A 9,109-nucleotide genomic window follows, 5' to 3' on the forward strand; every position below is an offset into this window, starting at 1 on the left:
ATAAGGAGGTTAAGGATTCTTCAAGGATACAGACTATTTTAGAGCCCTTAAGTCTTCATCCATAGCTGATCTCAATTTATGAAAGTACTGAGGTGTCTGTACCAGGGCAGTGGTACCTGTCCCAACACCCGTGGCTGCCCCCGGTCCCAGAATCAGGGCTAAGGTCAAGGAGATAGATTCTCTCCGAAAACTCCTCGGATGCACATCAAATTCATCTTCAATAGTATTATTTGGATGATAATAGACCAGGGGGACTAGCTGTATAAGTACACAGTAGTCTTTGGCATCACCAAAAACAGTAGTTGACACACAAGGGGTCAGTCCTGAACTACAAGCCCACCACTTATCTATCTCAGGCAGTAAATACCTGGCATAAGAGGTTCTCGGGCTCCTAAGAGTCTCAGTACATAGATGTTTATAGGCATCTGGTGGGTTTCCTAAGCAGGTCTCATTCCCCAAGACCTCCATGTCAACTTTTTCCTATTGTTCCAGGCACAAGCATCATACTAGTAGTATTATTCAAGGCTCCATATACTGCAATACCTTCATAATAAGGGGGCCCTGAGGCAAGGCAAAGCCAACAAGATTCCGTCATATTAGGACTGGACCCATTAAGCACAGTGAATGCTCCCTGAATCAGATTTAACAGTCTCTGTCCAGTGTTTGGGAAGAGTGGTGTTGAAGTCTCTTTCAGGGACCATAGTGGGAGGGGTTCTTCTATCTTATGGCTTTGGGGGTACTACTAATTCAGGGAGTCCTTGTTCAGCTAACACTTTGTTGGGGCCTATTGGTTGGGGAGGGGGACTCTCTATTTTGAGTCTGATAGTGAACACCAAGCCTGGATCATATCCACTGATATAAAACTGGAGCCCCCACTGGAATCCCCTAATCCACCCCTCTCTCTTATTTTTTCCATGTTTACTGAAAGTAATTTTAAGCAAGTTACACATGGGTGTCTCACAGACAGACTGTCCTAGATTGGACGCTGGGGTGACACAATCAATCCACCCAGTGGAAGTCCAATTATAGTGAGCTATAGTTATCAAGTCCCAGTTTGAGTAGGGATACCAAAATGCTTGACTGGTGGTCTCACAACCCCAGGCTTTACAAAAATAATCTTCTATCTCTCCACACCTTATTTTTTTTACTCTTGGTCATATGGTTAGGGCAGGCATAAAAATCTGTTGTTCGAAGACAACATCGGGCCCATTTGTTAGAACATCCTAGGTCTTGTAATCTGAGGTCATTATGCCATGACTCTGGGACATTCCATTCACTAATTCCCACCACCAAGTGGCATGTGTCTGGAGTCAAGGTTGGCCACCAGGTATATGGGGAATGTATCCCTTGGATACTCCAAATAACATTTCCAGTCTGTGATAAGACCTGCCAGTTCAGTTTCTGGGGGGCATGGGGATTGTTACTCATCACCTGAAGGGCGCCTGCAGTGCAGACACAGCTTAAGAGGATCAGCAGTCTTTTCCAGTTCCCGCTCATCTTTGGGGGGGTTCAGGAGCTCTCTTCATGTGGGAGGTGTGAATCCAAGCAGAAATGCCTTCTACTTTTACTGCTGTGGGGGTGGTCAGGAGCACTAGGTATGGTTCTTTCCAACTCAGCTCAAGGTTACCAGCTTGGTGACGCCGGACCAGGACTGCGTCTCCCACTTGGAACTGGTGCTGCACATTTGGATCTCCGGTCTCATAAGCCCCTTTCAGCTGTTCCCAGACCTCACGCCGGACCACCTCAAGTGCTTTCATGTGGGTGAACAAGGATTTAGAAAGAACAGCATTAGGATTGTACACTCTACCCGCCTCAGTAATCGGCGGTGGTCCCCCACACAGAATCTCAAATGGTGTAATCTTAAGTCGCCCTGGAGTGTTCCAAACTCAGAACAAGGCAAAAGGAAGGAGGGTTGTCCAGTCATTACCACCGGTCTCCAATGCTAATTTAGTTAAGGTCTCTTTAATAGTTCTATTCATCCTCTCTACCTGTCCTGAGCTCTGGGGTCTATAAGCACAATGTAACTTCCAATTAATCCCTAGCTGGGTGGCCAGTCCCTGACTCACCTGGGCAATAAAGGCAGGTCTATTATCAGACCCAATTACCTTGGGTATTCCAAACCTTGGAAAGCTCTCTTCCAGGATCTTCTTAACCACCACATTGGCAGTTTCATTTTTAGTGGGGAAGGCTTCGACCCATCCTGAAAAGGTGTCTATAAAAACTAAAAGATATTTATTTCCATATTTTGTCGGCTTGACTTCCATAAAGTCTACCTCCCAGTAAGCTCTGGGGTGGTCTCCTCTTAGTCTCTTTCCCATGGTATACATGGAAGGTCTTACATTGGTTAAGGCCCAAGCTCTACAGTTTTTTACCATAGCTTCTGCCAAGTCAGACAGTCCTATAACGTAATACTCAGAGGACCTTACCACATCCTTTAACTTCTTGGCTCCCGGATGGGTCAGATAGTGCAGATTAGTGGCTTATTTCTTACCTTCTTGTTGTGGCAAAACCAGCTTGCCTTCTTCTGTCTCTCAGATCCCATATGGATCTTCCTGTCTTATACCTAACTTAACTATCACTTGATAATCTTCAGCAGTGTATCTAAAGCTAGTATCTCTGGTGTCAAAATAATCTTTAAAACCTTTGTTTGTCAATATCATTGTTCCCTGGGCAGCCTTTTGGCAATTAAATCTGCTATCTGATTTCCTTTAGCAATGGCATCCTGGGCTTTCTGGTGTCCAGGATAATGGACAATGGCCACTCTCTTAGGTAAATGGATAGCCTCAAGGAGGCTCAATATTTCTTCTTTATTTTTGATGTCTCTGCCTGCAGATGTCAGCAGTCCCCTTTGTCTATAGATTGTACCATGTACATGAGCAGTAGCAAAAGCATATCTGCTGTCAGTGCAAATTTTAATGGACTTCCCTTCCACCATCTGCAAAGCTTGTGTCAGAGCAATACGTTCTGCTTTTTGAGCAGAAGTTCCTTCTGGCAGGCTGCTGGCCCAGATTACTTGTTTTCCATCTACCACCACAGCTCCCGCCATCCCCTTACCTTCAGCCATGAAGCTGCTGCCATCTGTATAGTTCAGAATTCATGGCCAGGGCTGGTCCTTCAGGTCACCTCGAGTACCTGTTTCTTCTGACAGGATGTCAATACAGTGATGGACGGGAGAGGAGTCGTCAGTCTCAGGCAGCAAGGTGGAAGGATTTAGGATGAGTGGGGCAGGGCAAAGATCACCCTTTCTGTCAGCAACAGGCTCTGATAGTGTGTCATGTGAGCATTAGTCATCCATCAGTCAGGGGGCTGCTGGATAATACTCTCAAAAGAGTGAGGCACCACAACAGTTATTTGTTGTCCCAGAGTCAATTTGTCAGCATCTTTGACAAGTAAGGCCACAGAAGCGATGACTTTTAGATAGTAGGCCACCCACTGGCAACTGGGTCCAGTTTCTTTGATAAATATGCCACTGGTCTCCTCCATGGCACCAAGGTTTGGGTCAGGACCTCTCAAGTGACCCCTGTCCTCTCATCCATGTATAGAGTCAAGTCAAGTCTGGTAGGGCTAATGCTGGTGCCGTTAGCAGGGCCCTTTTGATGCCCTCAAAGACTTTCTAGTGTTCAGGGGTCCAAATAAACTCCCCTCCCTCCTTTGTGAGGGGATATAGAGGAGCTGCTAATGTAGCAAACTCTGGAATCCATAGCCTGCAAAAGCTGGCGATGCCCAGAAATTCTCTCACCTGGCACGGGGTGGTTGGGACAGGGATCTGGGTGACAGTCTTTTTCCTGGCTTCTGTCGTCATTGTTTCCCATCTTTCAGGGTATATCCCAGATAAGTGACCTCAGTTTTGCACAACTGAACTTTTTTAGCAGAAGCTTAATACCCCAATTCACCCAGTTTTGCCAGCAGTCTTGGTCCCTTGGAGGCACTCAGGCTTAGTTGATGCTGCCAAAAGTAAATCATCTACGTACTGTAACAAGATTACCTGAGGGTTTTCAGCCCTGAAGGGGGCTAGGTCCCTGTGGAGAGCTTCATCAAAGAAAGTAGGTAAAATTTTAAACCCTTGAGGCAACCTGGTCCAAGTCAATTGTCCCACCAATCCAGTGTCAGGATCTCTCCATTCAAAGGCAAAGATAGGCTGGCTGTTAGGATGTAATTTAAGGCAAAAGAAAGCATCTTTCAAATCTAGGATGGTATACCAGTTCCTTTCTGGTGAGATTGAACTGAGGAGGTTAAATGGGTTTTGTACAGTTGGATGAATGTCTTATACTCTCTTATTGACTTCTCTCAGGTATTGTACTGGCGTATAGTCACTAGTACCAGGCTTTTTTTAACAGGAAATAAAGGGGTATTCCATGTTGACTGACAGGGAACCAGGGTGAGTTGTTGTAACAGTCTTTGAATGTGAGGTCTAATTCCTTTCCTGGTTTCACGACTCATTGGGTACTGTCACACCCCAATATGGGAGGTGATGGCTTTCATTTTCACCATGATGGGGGCAAGTCTTTCTGCCATCCCCATACCTCCAGTTTCAGCCCAAGCTTTTGGAAATTCTGCTAGCCATTCACTGATATCTGGGGCTTCCCACTGCTTTTGAAGCTCATGAAGCCAGTACTCTTCTTCTAGTTTCAAGGCCAGTATCATAGAAGTGGGTGTTCCCCAGGTCACCTCTGGCCCTGTCTGAACAAACTTAATCTGTGCCTTCAACTTTGTCAATAAGACTCTTCCCAACAAAGGCATAGGGCATTCAGGAATAACCAGGAAGGAATGGGATACTTATCCCTTTCCTAGGTCAACAGTTTGTAATGTGTACCAAATATATTGTTTCTGCCTGGTGGCCCCTAAAGCTATGGTCTTTTTGTTTTTTAATTTTCCTAATGGTTGATTCAGAACTAAATATTCTGCTCCAGTATCCACCAGAAAATTTGTAAGGGTCCCCTCCACTCTCAGGGTTACCCTAGGCTCGGGGAGGGGGTCCAAGCCCCGTCCCCTCTAGTCATCTACTTTGAGAGCCAGGACTTTAGGGGTCCTGCCCTTCTTTTTCTTGGGGCAGTCTCGGACCCAATGTCCTTTCTCTTTACAGTAGGCACACTGAAACTTGTCCAGTAGGTGTTGCTGGATCCCTTTTCCTCCGCCCGGCTTTGGCCCTCTATTGCCCAGGTTAGCTGTCTGTCTAAATCCTGCCCTATCTCTGTCTTTTTCTCCTACCATTGCGGCCAAAATCCTAGTCAGGTTCTTTTCTGGCCTACGATCTCACCTGTCTTCTCTCTCCTCTCTCTCTCTCTATTCTCTCTTTCTTGCTTCTCTTCCCCAGTCTCCCTTTTATGGTACACTTTCTCTGCCTCCTTGACTAAGTGCTGCAGCCTGTAATCCTGCAATCCTTCTATACCTTGTAGTTTTTTTTTCCAATATCAGGTGCTGTCTGTCCCATAAAGGCCATAGCCACTGCTGTACACTGGCCCTCAGAAGTTGGATCAAAAGGAATATAGCATCCATAACCTTCCATTAATCGCTCAAGAAACACAGATGGTGGCTCATTGGGCCCCTGTAGTACTTCTCTCACCTTGGCCAAATTGGTGGGATGTCTGGCTGCCACTCAGAGACCCACTACTAGATCCCGGCAGTAGATCATCAGCCTCTCCCTACCTGCAGTCATATTGTAATCCCAGTCTGGTCGGTTGAGGAGGAATCCAGCATCTATATCATTAGGGAGCTGTGTATGTTGTCCATTTGCCCCAGGAACATTTTTACGGGCTTCCAACAGAATCTTCTCTCGCTCTTCTGTAGTGAAAAGAACCTGTAAAAGTTGCTGGCAGTCATCACAGGTGGGCTGGTGGGAAACCATCAAAGACTCTCCCAGGTCTGTTAGGCTGGCTAGATTCTCAGAAAAAGGGGGATTATTAGTTTTCCAATTATATAAATCAGCAGAGGAAAAAGGCCAATACTGCATGGGTTGAAGAGCTGGTGGGTCCACCGGGGGCCCAAAGGTATGCAGCGACAATGCTACAGTCAAGTCTGGTCCCTCAGGATGCGTTCCTCTTCTGCTTCTGGTCCCCAAGGCTGGCCCTTCCCCCTCCACACCCTGGGGGGCCACAGCCAGTGCTGGGGCTGGAGCCAGGGCTGGTGGTACCTGAGGAGGTTGTTGGTAGGGAGGAGGAAGACTCAGCCACTTGGGAGGCTGCCCAACATTGGGGTGAATCTTAGGAGGAACCGGAAGGGCTGAGGGTTTATACTCAGGTGCAGGTTTTGGTTTCACTTTACATTCTGATTCTCAGAGAGCCAGGACTCGGGAGCCTGGTTTTTGTTTCCGAATCCATGGCTTTACCCATGGAGGGGGATTTTGGAGCAGGTCTTGCCAAACAGTGATGTAGGTCACTGCTGGTCAGGGTAAGACCCTAATCCTTCCTGAAAAACAACAGCTTTAATTTCAAGAATGACACTCAGGCAGATAGACTCAAAGCAGAGTACCATGTCTTCTTAACAATAGCAGGGAGACCATAACTCAAGCAGTGTACCATATCTTCTGAAGAACTGCAGGTAGATCATAATTCAAGGCAGTGTTCCATATAGACCATGACATGTTTCAAGGCACAGGCCAAGAAGATTTTGTACTTTTCCACCACCTGGACCCTCTTACCCCCTCCCCTTGTAAAACATGCTATAAAAAAGCATTTCATGTTCAAAAAAATAAATAAATAAATAAATAAATAAATAAATAAATGTTTTATGCAAAGTTAAAAAAAAAAAAAAAAGAATGACACTCAGGTCAAAAGTGCCCTCTGGTGGCCATCCCACCTCAAATGTTGGCCACTCAGAAGAACAGAAAGTCTGCCACAGTCCTTTCTTAACTTCAACTGACAAATTATGAGCCTTAGTTCTTACTTCAATCCAGTGGTCCAGAGTCAAGCTCAAAGAGGTCGTCACAGTAGTCTGTCCCTTTGTCACAAATAACACAAAACACAGACAAAACAAACACGTGAAGAAGCTAATAAAGACCTGTCTCAATCGGGAGTGCCAACACCACTCCAGAAAAACAGACCGCTGGAAATTTACCGAGGTCCTCCACTCTACCAGGACCACTGTATCTTCCTCAGCCTCCAGATGGGAGTCACCCAGGTGTCCCTGGAGTCCCTGACTTCCTGGGACATCTCCCAAGGCTGGTGATCCCCCAGCATGTCTGCTGATCACTCCTTTTGATTCCTCGGGAAACGAACATGGCTGTAAACCAAAGGTGCACTTTTCAAAAACTGAACAGTCAGACAAACGAATGGGCACACAGTAACAGAACAGGACAAAGCATGTGAAGTCCTACCTCCAAATGGGTTCTCAGAGACTAGGGTGGTCATAATTTCCAAGTCCATGCACCAAATGAAAGATCCCCAAGAGGGGGAGACCCTCACTCAAGTCTTGGGAGATCATGGCCACCCAATGACCCACGAGATACCGTTCCTGATGCAATCAACAAGAGGTTTATTTCACAAAATCAGTGCACTGAGGCCGAGACTCATAATCCATGCAGGGGCAGAGGAGCCTGACCCCCAGCTAGGGAAGAGTAGAGTATTTAAAGTAAAAAAACACAAACCAGGGGTAATGAGGGGGGAACTGGAAGGTACCAGTGGAAAGTCCCAGCCGATTATTCAGTGTGTGACAGGCTTCAAGGAACAATCATGGGGAAGTATAGGGTTTTTTTTTTTTCCAAGAACTCAATCTTATTCAAACATATCATCTACATTGTGGTCATCCAAGTTCTTGGAACACAAAGCCCCAGAACTAGCTCACCTGCTCTCTTGGCTGTATTTTATCTGCTAGTCTGCTAGGGGTAGAAATTCTATTAACCCTTCAAGACTACAGACTGTAAGTCATCAACAAATTCCCTTACTATATAGAGACTACCCATAAGTTCTGTGACTCTAGAGAACCCTAATACAATCATCAGGTTGAATTTGAAGTAAGTCCTGCAAGGTTATTGTGCTTACTCTGACCCTGATCTAAGATTGGTGTAATTGTGGTCTTTGGCCTTTAAAAAACACTGTATGCCAAGCCAGGAGGTAGTCACAAATGCTTTTAATCCCAACTCTCCAGAGGCAGAGGTAGGCATATCTCTGTGAAGTCAAGGCCAGCCTGGTCTACAAAGAATTCATGACAGTCAAGGCCACATAGAGAAAGAAAAACTGCAGTATTCCCGAGCTTTGGCAATAGCCAACTCTTGGTCTTAGGTAAAAAACAGAGGCTGCTATGTAGTGGGTTTTGTTTTGGTTTAGTTTTTTTTTTTTTTTTTAAGAGACAGGGTTTTTCTGTGTAGACCTGGCTGTCCTGGAACTCACTTTGTAGACAAGGCTGGCCTTGAACTCACAGAGATCTGCCATTCTCTGTCTCCCAAGTGCTGGGATTAAAGACTTGACATGTGCCATCATGCCTGGCTCTGGTTTTGATTTCAATTTTACAGGAGATTACAGTTAAAATATTGCATGAGTCTCAGAAGTGACTTTGAACTTTGGACTTGAACTCTGCTGAGATTGTGATAGACTATGAGGACTTTTCAAGTTGGACTGAATGCATTTTTTGCATTATGATATGACTGTAAGTCCATAGGGGCCAGATGAAATGCGGTGGTTTGGATGAAAATAGCCCACATTAGGCCCAAAGAGAGTGGCACTATTAGGAGGTGTGGCCTTGCTGTAGTGGGTGTGGCCTTGCTGTAGTGGGTGTAGTCTGGTTGGAGGAGGTGTATAACTAGGGGTGGGCTTTGAGGTTTCAGAATGCCACAGCATTCCCAGTGCCTGTGGATCAGATGTGAGCTCTCAGCTACTGTTCCACATCCATGCCTGCCTACTGCTCCCATGTTCCCTGCCATGGTCACAGACTCTAAGCTTTTGGGACCATGAACCTCTATTTAAATGCTGCTTTTTTTTTTTTTAAGTTACTTTGGTCAGGGTGTCTCACCTCAGCTACTGTAAAGTAACTTAGACATCAGTTTAGATGGTGGTTAAGTTCAAACCCAGGGTTCCATGCATGTTTTTCAGGCACTGCCAACTGCTTGAGAGGACCTGTGTTAGACTTGGAGCCTGTCCTGATGTAGCATCATGTATACTCTGGATTTAACTAGCTC

General features: G+C 45.8%; 1 pseudogene; it reads right to left on the bottom strand.

Moving 5' to 3' along the window:
* Positions 1-3,010: 3,010 nt before the first annotated feature.
* Positions 3,011-7,361, bottom strand: LOC114636129 (annotated as a pseudogene).
* Positions 7,362-9,109: the final 1,748 nt, after the last annotated feature.

Source organism: Grammomys surdaster, unplaced genomic scaffold (assembly GCF_004785775.1).
Source record: "Grammomys surdaster isolate TR1022 unplaced genomic scaffold, NIH_TR_1.0 122375, whole genome shotgun sequence".
Classification (NCBI taxonomy): Eukaryota; Metazoa; Chordata; class Mammalia; order Rodentia; family Muridae; genus Grammomys; species Grammomys surdaster.